The sequence below is a fragment of the Schistocerca gregaria genome, chromosome 3 (genome assembly GCF_023897955.1).
Source record: "Schistocerca gregaria isolate iqSchGreg1 chromosome 3, iqSchGreg1.2, whole genome shotgun sequence".
Lineage (NCBI taxonomy): Eukaryota > Metazoa > Arthropoda > Insecta > Orthoptera > Acrididae > Schistocerca > Schistocerca gregaria.
In genome coordinates this window covers 163,682,246-163,697,804 of record NC_064922.1, presented here as the reverse complement: position 1 = coordinate 163,697,804, position 15,559 = coordinate 163,682,246, and positions in this window count along the sequence as shown.

Genomic DNA, 15,559 nt, shown 5'->3' with positions numbered 1-15,559 from the left:
CGACAGCGCTTAACTACGGTGACCTGACGGAACCTTACCGGTGTTACAACTGCGGCAAGACCGTTGGCCGTCACTGTCCCTCTCCCTCTTTAATCGGAGGACTTAGCTCTTGGTCTTCCAGACTTATTGTTCCAAAATGTGTGTAAAATCTTATGGGACTTATCTGCTAAGGTCATCAGTCCCTAAGCTTACACACTACTTAACCTAAATTATCCTAAGGACAAACACACACAACCATGCCCGAGGGAGGACTCGAACCTCCGCGGGACCAGCCGCACAGTCCACGACTGCAGCGCCCTAAACCGCTCGGCTAATCCCGCGCGGCTTTGTTGTTCCGTCTTGGTTCTTGTACACATTTTACATTTCTCGTATTCCGCTACAAATTATTCCTATTATTCTCAGAATTTCGAACATGTTGCACCATTTTACACTGTCGAATGCTTTATCTAGAATGTGCCTTGATTTTTCTTTACTGTTGCTTCCAATATCAAGCGCTATGTTAAAAATGCCTTGTGCTTTTGCCTTTCCTAAAGCTAAAAATCGCTTTCTAACACAACCTCAGTCTTCGTTTGCATTCTTGTGCATATTATTGTTGCTAACAACGTGAATGCGCGATCTGTAAGCTGATTACGCGATACTTCTCCCATTATCCGCGCTCGCCATTTTCGTGTTGTGCGGAAGTGAAATCCATATGCATTAGACCAAAGAGCAAGCCGGCGAGCACTAGAGCGTCCTTACACTTGAGAGAGACGGGGATTGTCGGGCCTGAGGATTCGTGTGGTGTGGCCAGCAGGAATTCTGCAGCGGGTCCTTTGTGGCTGCGCTAAGCGCGGCCGCAGCAGCCTGACAAAGGCACGGCGCGGGGAACGAGGCAAGAGCATCATCCGGCTGCCGCAGCCAGATATTGCCCAACTTTTCCCGCCCCCTATTGTGGAGCGACTCTGTAAACTTAATAATCCGTCCTGGCCGGGTTTCTTAGAACAGTCTGTGGGTGTTTTTTAACATTTAAAAGGACGACGTCACGAACGGTAGGGCCGTAAAGTTCGCAACATTGAAAAGCGAAGTTTTATATGTAGCAGTGCCATAATACTGTAGAACTGAGGAGAAACACTATTCTCAAGACGGACTGGTAAACTTCTTTCATAATCAGAATGACTCTTTCACTCTGCAGCGGAGTGTGCACCATTTTGGGACTTCCTTACGGATTAAACTGTGTGCCAGACACAGACTCGAGTTCGGAACCCTGCCCTATCGCGAGCTTTGCTCTTTACTATCGCAGGACTCACCACCCACCCGACACAATTTTCAATAACTTCACATAAACTCTTTAGCAGACTTGGATAGACTAGCTCTCTGACAAGGGAAGTGACCTACCTCAAACGCTCAAAACCACACGAAAATATGCTTAGTAAAATGGGATGACACGACTAATAAATATAGACTTCGATCAGAAATCGGTAGCTAAGGTAGAATATTCAAAATATCTAGGTGTATGCATTGATGACGGGTTGAACTGGAAAAAACACACTGAAAATCTGGTGAAACGTTTGCTATTGCAAATTTTGGCGATATGCATCACAGTAAATTAGCTTATCACGCCTATTTTCATTCTCTGCTTTTGTATGGCATCATATTCTGGGGTAACACATCATTGAGTAAAAGAGTGTGCATTGCACAAAAGCGTGTAATCAGAATAAATGCTGGAGCTCATCCAAGATCATCCTGCAGACACTTATTTAAAGAGCTAGAGATATTCACAGTACATCTACATCTACATGATTACTCTGCATTTCACATTTAAGTGCATGACAGAGGGTTCAGCGAGCCATTCCACTCCCGAAGAGCGCGCGGGAGAAACGAACACCTAAACCTTTCTGTTCGAGCTTTGATTTCTCTTATTTTATTTTGATGATCATTCCTATCTATGTAGGTTGGGCTCAACAAAATATTTTCGCATTCGAAAGAGAAAGTTGGTGACTGAAATTTCGTAAATAGATCTCGCCGCGACCAAAAACGTCTTTGCTTTAATGACTTCCATCCCAACTCACGTATCATATCTGCCACACTCTCTCCCCTATTACGTGATAATACAAAACGAGCTGCCCTTCTTTGCACCCTTTCGATGTCTCCGTCAATCCCACCTGGTAAGGATCCCACACCGCGCAGCAATTTCTAACAGAGGACGAACGAGTGTCGTGTAAGCTGTCTCTTTAGTGGACTTGTTGCATCTTCTAAGTGTCCTGCCAATGAAACGCAACCTTTGGCTCGCCTTCCCCACAATATTATCTATGTGTGAAGTTGTTCGTAATTTTAACACCCAGGTACTTAGTTGAATTGACAGAGTTGAGAATTGTACTATTTATCGAGTAATCGAATTCCAACGGATTTCTTTTGGAACTCATGTGGATCACCTCACATATTTCGTTATTTAGCGTCAACTGCCACCTGCCACACCATACAGCAATCTTTTCTAAATCGCTTTGCAACTGATACTGGTCTTCGGATGACCTTACTAGACGGTAAATTACAGCATTATCTGCGAACAACCTAAGAGAACTGCTGAGATTGTTAGAAACAGCAGAGGTATCAGGACGCTTCCCTGGGTAACACCTGATATCACTTCAGTTTTACTCCATGATTTGCCGTCTATTACTACGAACTGCAACCTTCCTGACAGGAAATCACGAATCCAGCCACACAACTGAGACGATACCCCGTAAGCCCGCAGCTTGAATAGAAGTCGCTTGTGAGGAACGGTGTCAAAAGCTTTCCGGAAATCTAGAAATACGGGATCAACTTGAGATCCCCTGTCGATAGCGGCCATTGATTCGTGCGAATAAAGTGCTAGCTGCGTTGCACAAGAACGATGTTTTCTGAAACCATGCTGATTACGTATCAATAGATCGTTCGCTTCGAGTTGATTCACAATGTTTGAAGACAGTATATGCTCTAAAACCTTACTGCAAACCGACGTCAATGATATAGGTCTGTAGTTCGATGGATTACTCCTACTATCCTTCTTAAACACTGGTGCAACCTGCGAAATTTTCCAATCTGCTGCCACAGATCTATCGGCGAGCGAGCGGTTGTATATGATTGCTAAGTAGGGAGCTATTGTATCAGCGTAATCTGAAAGGAACCTAATCAGTATACAATCTGGACCTGAAGACTTGCCCGTATCAAGCGATTTGAATTGCTTCGCAACCACTAGGGTATCGACTTCTAAGAAACTCATGCTAGCAGATGTTCGTGTTTCAAATTCTGGAATATGTAGGAAAACTGCGTTAAAAAAACTCCGCTTTAGCGGCACAGTCGTTGCTAACAGTACCATCGGCACTGCGCAGCGAAGGTAATGACTGCGTCTTGCCGCTTGTGTACTTTACATGCGACCAGAATTTCTTCGGATTTTCTACCTCACAATAAATATATTCACTTATGAAATTTGTTATTAACAATCCGAACGAATTCAAAAGTAATAGCAGTGTACATGGCTACTAGGAGAAAGATGATCTTCACTACTTAAGGTTAAATCTAACTTTAGCACAGAAGGGGGTACATTATGCTGCCACAGAAGTCTTTGGTCACTTACCTAATAGCATCAAAAGTCTGACAGATAGCCATACAGAACTTAAAAGAAAATTAAAAGAATTTCTTAAAGGCAATTCCTTCTACTCATTAGATGAATTTTTGGACATAGTAAGTGGGTAATTTCCCCAACCTCACAAAAAAGTGTCATGTAATATTTTGTGTAATGTAATCTTTTAGTAACATGACAAGTTCCACATCATTACGAAGTGTCGTATTCATGATCTATGGAACAAGTACTAATCTAATCTAATCTAATCTAATCTTAGAATATAAATCGCTCGTACCAGAAACATGCAAAACTGTGCGTCTAAGAGACATTTGCATGGTGACCTATCCAAGGTCGACGAGAGGAACTTTTCTAAAGTAAACAAGGAAAATGTCGATTTACAGGGTGGGGCAAATAAAAGTGGCCCGGACGAGTGGTTACGGCTGGACGCGAATGCATGCTTACAACCTAACCCACAATTACATTCAGCAATATGGCATAAATGCCCATACAACCGGTGAATCTTGGAGCACATATTACGGGGAAGGCGAGCCAAACACCTGACAGTTGTTAGCAGAGTCCAGTCTGGTCGCAGCCATAGCTGGGTACCCATGTCTCCTGATCTGTCGCTGGACCATTACTTTTGTGTGGGGAGCCCTCAGGTCTAAGGTGTATTGCAATAACACTTTTAGTCTTCAAGAACAGCAGCAGTCGAGATTCGATCAGCCTTCATCAATTGAATGAGACTGTGTCTTTGTAAGTAGGTGGCATGTATAAGCATTAAATGTTTGTTCTAAAATCACGAATCTGCCTGTGAACGTGCTGTGGCTGTGTGTTTCCGTGGAATAAAAATCTTGAGGCAGTTATCTCATTATTATCCATGTTTCGAGTGTAATTTCGATTTAGCCATCCATCATGTATCCTATTTGGACAAAGGCCTCGCCGCAGTGGATACACCGATTCCCGTGAGGTCACCGAAGTTAAGCGCTATTGGGAATGGCCGGCACTTGGATGTGCGACCATCCAGGCGCCATGCGCTGATGGCATTTTTCAGAGTGCACTCAGCCTCGTGATGCCAATTGAGGAGCTACTCAACCGAATAGTAGCGGCTTCGGTCAAAAATACCATCAAAACGACGGGGAGTGCGCTGTGCTGACCCCACGCCCGTCCTATCAGCTTCCTCCTCTGGGGATGGCACGGCGGTCGGATGGTCCCGGTCGGCCACTCGTGGCCTGAAGACGGAGTGCTTATCATGTATCCTATTTACATTGTTTCTGTGAGTTACGGAATTTTAGACTAGTGCCTCATTAACAATAGTTACTTTGACGACTTGCTATGAGAACTTCCTTTGTCGCTGAATGTCTCTATTCTGGAGTGAGCCGTATGTGTTCCACACCGTGTCTACTTATACAATGTCCAGTTACAATAACATGACCACCTGTCAAGTCTCAATAACCACCTTTTACCAATGCAGACCACTGCGAGACCTGCAAGATGGGTCAAAGAGGTTTTGGAAGGTACAGACAGGGATATGAAGCCATACCGACTCATGTCGTGGTCAGCTGCGTTAGGTTTCTCGGTTGAGGATCCATGCCACTAACATCCCCATCGAGATGTTCCCACAGGTTCTCGATTGGATTTATACACAACTGGCAATTACACCAAGAAGAAATGCATATGATAAATGGGTATTCAATGAACAAATATATTATACTGGAACTGACATGTGATAACATTTTCACCCAATTTGGGTGCATAGATCCTGAGAAATCAGTACCCAGAGCTACCACCTCTGGTCGTAATAACGGCCTTGATACGCCTGGGCATTGAATCACAGAGAGCTTGGATGGCGTGTACAGGTATGACTGCCCATGTAGCTTCAAAACGATACCACAATTCATCAAGACTGGCGTACCAGTTGCTCGGCCACCATTGACCAGACGTTTTCAGTTGGAGAGATATGGAGAATGTGCTGGCCAGGGCAGCAGTCGAACACTTTCTGTATCCAGAAAGGCCCGTACAGGACCTGTAACATGCTGTCGTTCATTATGCTGCTGAAACGTAGGATTTCACAGGGATCGAATGAAGGGTACAGCCACGAGTCTTAACACATCTCAAATGTAACGTCCACTGTTCAAAGTGCAAAGTGCCGTCAATGCGAACAAGATGTGACCGAGACGTGTAACCCTTGGCACCCCATACCATCACGCCGGGTGATACGCCAGTATGGCGATGACGAATACACGCTTGCAACGAGCGTTCACTACGATGTCACCAAACACGGTTGCGACCATCATGATGCTGTAAACAGACCTTGGATCCGTCCGAAAAATTGACGTTTTGATATTCGTGCCTCCAGGTTCGTCGTCGAGTACACCATCGCTGGCGCTCCTGTCGATGATGCAGCGTCAAGGGTAACCGCAGACATGGTCTACGAGCTGATAGTCCATGCTGCTTCAAACGTCGTGAAGTGTTCGTGCACAGGGTCGTTGTCTTGCAAACGTCCCCATCTGTTGACTCGGGGATCAAGACGTGGCCGCACGATCCTTTATAACCATGCGAATAAGATGCCTGTCATATCGACTGCTAGTGATACGAGGCCGTTGGGATCCAGCACGGCGTTCCGTTAAACCCTCCTGAACCCACCGATTCCATATTCTGCTAACAGTGATTGGATCTCGATCAACGCGAGCTGCAGTGTCGCCATACAATAAACCGCAATCGCAATAGGCTACAATCCGACCTTTGTCAAAGTCGGAAACGTGATGGTACGCATTTCTCTTCCTTACACGAGGCATCACAACAACGTTTCACCAGGCAACGCCTGTCAACTGCTGTTTGTTTGCAAGTAATCGGTTGGAAACTTTCCTCATTTCAGCACGTTGAAAGTGTCGCCACCGACGCCATCCTTGTGTGAATGCTCTGAAAAGCTAATAATTTTCATATCGCAGCATCTTCTTCCTGTCGGTTAAATTTCGCGTCCGTAGCACTTGATCGTCATGGTGTAGCAATTTTTGATGAGGGTGTTGGGGGGGATTGGCGGCTAGGGAAGAACGGTAAACTCATTCTGGTGCTCTTCCAACAACGCATGTACACTGTGGGCTGCGTGAAACTTTTTGCCCTGCTAGTAGGACAAAATGTGCCGAGGAAAAACAAACTGCATGCATGTGCGGACATTGTACCCAAGTACAGGTGCATACTCGTTTTGATCCATTGTGTCTTCCAGAATGACGAAATCCCCTACGAATGCCACAAAAACATTTCCCAAACCAAAATGCTTCCTCCTCCGGCCTGGACCCCTCCGAAAATTGTTGCAGGATTCTTCCTTTCAGACGTGTCACGCCGTACGAGCCAGTCAGTCCGATGGAACACGAAGCGTGACTGGTCCTAAAAGGCCACCTGTCGCCACTCAGTACACGCCCAGTCTCGTTACTGGCGAGCCAGTTCCAGCCTTCATCGTCGATGAACAGCAGACAGCATGGGTGCCTGAGCCAGGCGCCTTCTATAGAGGTCTACAATCAGCAAAGTTCGCTGACCAGTTTGGAGAGACTTAGCTGCCTCTTTTTTTTCATATGGGCGGTCAGTTGCTCAACAGTTTCACGTCTATTCGCCCGTGCCCATCTCCTCAGTTGTCGGTGATCCCCGTCATCTATGGCCCGAGGTGTACCCGCCGGTTTGGACAGCGCCATTTTACGAAGCACGCTATACTGTAAAGGGCAGCGGCCTTGCCGCAGTGGATACACCGGTTCTCGTGAGATCATCGATGTTAAGCGCTGGTCGGTGCTTGGATGGGAGACCATCCAGGCCGCCATGCGCTGTTACCATTTTTCGGGGTGCACTCAGCCTCGTGATGCCAATTGAGGAGCTTCTCGACCGAATAGTAGCGGCTTCGGACAAGAATACCATCACAACGACCGGGAGAGCGGTGTGTTGACTCCACACCCCTCCTATCCACATCCTCCATTGAGGATGACACGGCGGTCGGATGGTCCCGGTAGGCCACTCGTGGCCTTAAGACGGAGCGCTATACTGTAACCACAGCCGCACGTGCTCATTTTACAAACTTAGCCGTTTCGGAAATGCTTCCGCCCTCGCCCTTGACACGGAATCCAGTGATCATGCCATTTTGGAAGTCAGATAAATCAGTTTCCGCATTAACATGGCAACTGCACAGTTTTCCGCAACCGCGGACACATTTCATGTATCCTGCACTGCTAGTGCAGCTACCAGCGATATATGAGAGTTTACTGCACTTCAAATAAAGGTGGCAGTTAATTAATCTGACGGATCGTGTACCTTTCACAACACTAGTTTTCTTTCAGCTTACTGTTCAACTGATGGAAGTCTTGTTAACAAGATCGTAAGGGTAGAAGTGTCTTTCTCCGCAAAGGAGTAACTAAACGTTTCACGCCCGTTGAGGGACGTTCAATTAATTCAGAATTTGGAGTGAGTTTCGTGCCGTTAGAAACGTTCTGGAAAAGGGTGGCAAAATCATTTACTTGAAATCCATAGTGTTATACTAACTCATATTTGATGTGCATTCATGACTAAACATTTCCTCAGTGGTTCGGGTTTTGTACTGTGTTGTGCGCAGCTCTACTATGTGAGACGCCCACTAAACCCGCTCGGGAGAACAGGTAATTAGGATTGTGGAAAGGGCCAAATAGGGTTGGGGTCAGTTCCACCTTCCAATTGTAATTTAATAAAATTTACAACCAAAGCGGCACACAGCCGAACCTTTACCAAATGCCACTTTTTCGCGGCTGAAGGCCCCCAAACAAGAGAATCTTTAAAAAATCAACAAGAGTAAAATCCAATTAAAATAGTAATAAAATAATTAAAGAAAACACCACCGGAAAGTAGATAGAACAAAAATATGCAAGGTGCAATAACAAAGGTTGCAGGCCACAATTAAGTTACAAAATTTTAAAATATATTACCATAATCTTTTGAAGGCAGAAGACCGCAATGTTTAAGATTGAAAGATAAACTAAAGTATTAATTTTGTAAAAAATTTAAGAAAAAAGAAAAAACAGCGATAGGCCTTACATTTTATGCAGCCAAAACAGGTAATTAAACGCAATTGGCACTCAGAAGCCTCCAGTGAGGTCGGTCTGCCCTCGTTCACTTAGGTGAGACAGGTGGTGAGCCCAACTACACTTGATACGTCGGAACCCAACAGGCCACGGACCGACCGACACGACTTGCTTGCCATCCATCAGTACATGAGAACTCAAACACCAAAGGTTACGAACGTGCTAATCCACAATGGAGTATGTATTAGCTGTCAGAGTTACACACCATGTTGGACAACGCCAACAGGTGAGGAAAGGACGCTGCCTGAAATTACGTTAGTGGCCAGGGAAGGTAACCGGAGCACTGACGGCCACTAGGCAGAAAATTCCGCTGGTACATTTGAAGTTAAGACACGGTAATAGTTAGCTCGCTCAAAAGCACACTGCCTGAATTTACCATAGTCCTCACGGCAGGTAACCAGAACACTAACGGCCACAAGACAGAAAGTTCCACTGGTGCACTCGAATCGTAGTCGACCAAAATAGTTAACTGCACCGCATGGCGGCTAAATCTCATCAGTAGAACCACTGTGTTGCTCACCGGAAAACGTCTCCAACAGCAAATCACCGAGGCGAACCACCGCAACATGAACAGACGTGGCGTGGGTAGTTGAAACCACTACTCAACTTCGACGTCCTGCGTCGGTGAACCACGAAGCTCGTAGCGATCGGACAGCCCCACACACGCTCCGACACTGCACACGGGCTGCCAACTAACCCAGCCCCCTGCACCACGAGGAGATAACTTCCCTCGTCCACAACAACCGACCGACTCCGTCCAGACCCAAACTGTAGGTTACCATCATATCTCCCTCTTTGCACCCTGTTTTCTCAACTTCTATTACAGAAACGGTGCCTGCACGTACTCCCCGCAACTTCCATATATTCAAGGTATTGATTGGGCGTTGTCTGTTTTCCCCTGTATCTATCCCAGCTGTCCCCCTGCTTAGGTAAATGGCAACGTGCCTGACTAGCATGCAGCGGTCCGGGGTTCCATTCCCGACGGGATTAGAGATTTTTCTCCGCCTTTGAACTGGGTGTAGCGTTGTCCTCATCACATCACCGATGCGCAAGTCGTCCAATATGGCGTCACCTGAAATAAGATTTGCTCCAGGAGGCCGAATTTCCCCTGCCAACAATGCCAAACGATCATTTCATTTCAGCTGAGTTTGTATATATTGGGAAATTCCGAGCGATAAAGGAAGTGGTCTCCCACACATATATTGCGTGAGCGTGAACTGGGACAAAATTTCGTTCAAAAGCCAGCGTTCAGGATATTTGAAGAACTTGTACTACTACGAACAACTTTTGTTTGAAAAACATAATCAACTTTTATGTGTGATGCTGAAAGTCGGTAGGTGCTTCTGGCCCACCCATCTCCGGGATGGAAGGCCTTTAAGGTCCAAACTTCTTTCATTTTATCGATTATGCAGAGTTTATTTATTGTGTGTGGGCCGATCTTTTATATGAAGACATTATGACTGAGCACTGTGTCCTCTAATGACATGATATCCAATTACTTTGGGATGTGGAACTTTCTCTTTGTCCCACTTTTCTCTCTCCTCTGTTTCGTGGCCACTTACTACAGCTAAGGCCGGTATTACACTATCAAATTTCTTTGTCCAATATCTTTGTCAAAGAAATTTGATGGTGTAATAGCGAACTTTGTCAAATGTCGTCAAATATTTGATCAAATCTAGGGCATCGCTCTCTTTTGTTCACTGCAATGTGACATGTAACAGGTGGAGCGCTAGTATCGCTATAGCGTTCTGTCATCTGTAGTGTTTTTATAAACATTGCCGGTAAATACAAGTGGTGTGTACCGATAACTACAAAATTAATAGCAATGTATGAAGCTGATGAGGCGCTTTACAACGTGAGGCACCCTGAATACCAACACTGATTAAGAAGATTGGATACCTGACCTAGCCCTCTCTAACCCTCTCCTGTAGCAAGGAATCGGAGTGTTACAGTGAACCTGTCTTCTGCAGATGTAGCCGTTATTAAGTGAGTATTGTGGTTTGTGATATGAGGATACACTTCACTGAGCACATACAGAAATGTATGCTCATCCATTCTTAAGTAAACGTTAATCGACTTGACATTCTCTACTATAAGCTCACGTCACAAGTTTTGTTGAATGCTTTTATCGTGTCGTCGTAAAATCCACAGCTTCACCCAGGTACGTTTCCTTTCTTAGCCCCGCTTCTATTCCGCATGTGCACACAGTACAATTGCGGTACATGCAACTGCTGTTGACAACAAGTGGTTGTTATCAGCAATCTTGAACTTCGACGAAAAATATTATGACAGTGTAATACCCCTTTTTAGCGCCACGTCAAAGATCTTTGTCAAATATGTTTGACGAATATTTGATCACATCTTTGATCAATTCTTTGACAAAGAAAATTGATAGTGTAATACCGGCCTAATGCACGAAGCCGGTCGTGGAGGGGGGATGGGGGCGGGGGGGGGGGGGTCGTGTTAGTGCGTGCAGGGCTTCGGGTCAGTTCCTGGAAGCGCTGGAGAAACTGATAATACCGGGTCTGCTGGGTGCTGAGGTAACTGTGGCCTTGGAGCCGCTTCTGTACACAGGCTGCGGCAAGTGGCTCGCTTTCACGTTCTGCCGGGAGTGCCAAGCTGATGCCTACGGTAACAGTCTTACAGCGTGGGCGGCATATTCTGATGCCCCCACGGTGCGCCTGTGCGAAACGACGAAGCTCCGCCTAGAGAACCAGCTGGGTTTGCTGGCCTTCCTAGAACTGTATGTCCGACACCACGGGATACGCTACCCTCAGGCGCCACACGTAGGCGGTCGCCTTTGCATATCGCGTTTACCTGCTCCCGCAACTATGGCTTCGCGCACGCACAGTCTGAGAACTCCGTGGTTGGTGACGCGACTGTGACGTTAACTCACGTCTGCAGGCGCCGTTTGGTCTGAGGAGAAACTGTTCCATTGGAGGATGTTGTGTAAACTTTATGTATGGTGAAAGTCCCGCGCACCAGTTCCAGAGGCGTATTTGGTGCGGAGTTGGCCTCTCCGACAGGATTGGCAATTACTAGCTTTTGGCTCACTCAAAGTCGTGGGTTTTGGCTGGTTGGTGTGCGGAAGGAAGACAGTTCTCGTCGGGACCGACAGAGACACTACTTCGGTCGTCATCCGGACCGCCGGACGCAAAACTTTGAAATTTCGTGGACGGGCTTCTCTCGTGGACTCCGATCCAGAGTGCTTTGATCGACCTGCTGCGCAGTTACCCTGACTGCAGCATCGGTCTCCACCCGATACAACCATTGCCCACACGAATCACGACAACAGAAAGTTTTAAACTGACCCCACTTCTAATGCATCCCTTTAGTGCTGTTGCTGATAGCTATTATTTGGTGTAGCAGTTTTTGATGTGTGGGTTATAAGGTTTGCTACCTTTCATCTTCTGCAATAGCAAAGATGCTTTTTAATAGGAGTGGTACATGTGTATGTTCTTTTGATTCATGACTGTGCCACGTTGTTCCTCGTCGCCATATACCGGGTGGTCCAATGACAGTGACCGGGCCAAATATCTCAGCATCAGACGAAAAAACTACAAAGAATGAAACTCGTCTAGCTTGAAGGGGTAAACCAGATGACGCTGTGGTTGGCCCGCTAGATGGCGCTGCCATAGGTCAAACGCATATCAACTGCGTTTCTTAAAAATAGGAACCCCCATTTTTAATACATATGCGTGTACTATGTAAAGAAATATGTTTTAGTTGGACCACTTTTTTCGCTTTGTGGTAGATGGCGCTCTAATAGTCACAAACGTATAAGTACGTGGTATCACATAACATTCCGAGAGTGCTGACTCCATTTTCTTCGTCATATATTACCCGTGTTAAAATCGACCGTTTACCAATTGCGAAAAAGGTCGATATCGTGTTGATGTATGGCTATTGTGATCAAAATACCCAACGGGCGTGTGCTATGTATGTTACTCGGTATCCTGGACGATATCATCCAAGTGTCCGGACCGTTCGCCGGATAGTTACGTTATTTGAAGAAACAGTAAGTGTTCAGCCACATGTGAAACGTCAACCACAACCTGCAACAAATGATGATGCCCAAGTAGGTGTTTTAGCTGCTGTCGCGGCTAATCCGCACTTCAGTAGCAGGCAAATTACGCGAGAATCGGGAATCTCAAAAACTTCGGTGGTGAGAATGATACATCAACATCGATTGCACCCGTACAATATTTCTATGCACCAGGAATTGCAAGGCGACGACTTTGAACGTCGTGCACAGTTCTGGTTTCCCCTTCAAGCTAGACAAGTTTCGTTCTTTGTAGTTTTTTCGTTTGACTCTTATTTCGTGAGATATTTGGTCCGCTCACGATCAATGACTATCCTGTACTTTTCTTTTTTTTTTTTTTTTGTTATCAGTCTACTGACTGGTTTGATGCGGCCCGCCACGAATTCCTTTCCTGTGCTAACCTCTTTATCTCAGAGTAGCACTTGCAACCCACGTCCTCAATTATTTGCTTGACGTATTCCAATCTCTGTCTTCCTCTACAGTTTTTGCCCTCTGCAGCTCCCTCTAGTACCATGGAAGCCTTTCCCTCATGTCTTAGCAGATGTCCTATCATCCTGTCCGTTCTCCTTATCACTGTTTTCCACATATTCCTTTCCTCTCCGATTCTGCGTAGAACCTCCTCATTCCTTACCTTATCAGTCCACCTAATTTTCAACATTCGTCTATAGCACCGCATCTCAAATGCTTCGATTCTCTTCTGTTCCGGTTTTCCCACAGTCCATGTTTCACTACCATAGAATGCTGTACTCCAGACGTACATCCTCAGAAATTTCTTCCTTATATTAAGGCAGGTATTTGATATTAGTAGACTTCTCTTGGCCAGAAATGCCTTTTTTGCCATAGCGAGTCTGCTTTTGATGTCCTCCTTGCTCCGTCCGTCATTGGTTATTTTACTGCCTAGCTAGCGGAATTCCTTAACTTCATTGACTTCGTGACCATCAATCCTGATGTTAAGATTCTCGCTGTTCTCATTTCTACTACTTCTCATTACCTTCGTCTTTTTCCGATTTACTCTCAAACTATACTGTGTACTCATTAGACTGTTCATTCCGTTCAGCAGATCATTTTATTCTTCTTCACTTTCACTCAGGATAGCAATGACATCAGCGAATCATATCATTGATATCCTTTCACCTTGTATTTTAATTCCACTCCTGAACCTTTCTTTTATTTCCATCATTGCTTCCTCGATGTACAGATTGAACAGTAGGGGCGAAAGGCTACAGCCTTGTCTTACACCCTTGTTAATACGAGCACTTCGTTCTTGATCGTCCACTCTTATTATTCCCTCTTGGTTGTTGTACATATTGTATATGACCCGACTCTCCCTATAGTTTACCCCTACTTTTTTTCAGAATCTCGAACAGCTTGCACCATTTTATATTCTCGAACGCTTTTTCCAGGTCGACAAATCCTATGAACGTGTCTTTATTTTTCTTTAGCCTTGCTTCCATTATTAGCCGTAACGTCAGAATTGCCTCTCTCGTGCCTTTACTTTTCCTAAAGCCAAACTGGTCGTCACCTAGCGCATTATCTATTTTCTTTTCCATTCTTCAGTAAATTATTCTTGTAAGCAGCTTCGATGCATGAGCTGTTAAGCTGACTGTGGGATAAATCTCGCACTTGTCAGCTCTTGCCGTCTTCGGAATTGTGTGGATGATGCTTTTCCGAAAGTCAGATGGTATGTCGCCAGACTCATATTCTACACAACAACGTGAATAGTCGTTTTGTTGCCACTTCCCCTATTGATTTTAGAAATTCTGATGGAATGTTATCTATCTCTATCCTGTATATCCCTACTAAATTAAAAACTTGCATGCCACTCGTGTACTGGGAAAAATTTTCGTTGTGTTTTACGGTTACTACATAAATTTTATGTTGACAGCTACCACTTAGTTTTACTAAAGTTCTGTTCTGCCCCTCTTTAATATGTTCGTTTACCACTCGTCATGTACTTTTAACTTTCTACGTAATGCTTTTTTCCATTTTGAATGTACGGGATGCCAATTATTGAAGTACATGAAATAAAATCGTCGTAACTTCTGAACGCTTTGCGTTAGGACTTTCAAACTGTACGGTTGGCCGCGGATTATGATGGGAATAAGTAAGTCGTCTTTCATTTGGATGGGTTCGTCAATAAGCAAAATTGGCGCTTTTGGGGGACCGACAATCCGCATTTTACATCGATAAATCTCTTCACCTTCAGCAGGTGACTGTGTGGTGTGCAATGCCCAGTCGCGGAATAATCCGTGCTATATTCTTTAATGCTATGATGACTACCGGACGGTACATGACAGTTTTAGAAGATGATTTCATCCCCATTATCCAAAGTGACCCTGATTTCGACGAGATGTGATTCATGTAAATCCCCAACAAAGCAGGAGAGTGATGTCATGGAGGAGCAATTTGGGGATCGCATTCTGGCACTGCAGTAGCCGTAGGCCACTGGCATGGGTCTCGATTCGCCGGAATATTCTCCGGATCTGAACAAATGCGACTCCTTTTTGTGGGGCTGTACTAAATATAAGGCGTACGCCAGTATTGCCAAAATCATTGCAGAACTGAAAACTGCCATTCATGAGCTCCTCGACAGCAATGGTGTTCCGATACTTCAAAGGGTCATGCAGAATATTGTCATTCGTCTTCGCCACAGCATTCAGTGATGACAAGCATATCGAACATGTGATAACCTAAATTGCCTGCTTATGGAATATCGCCGGCCGGAGTGGCCGAGAGGTTCTAGGCGCTACAATCTGGCTCCGAGCGATCGCTACGGTCGCGAATTCGAATCCTGCCTCGGGCATGGATATGTGTCATGTGATCAGGTTAGTTATGTTTAAGTAGTTC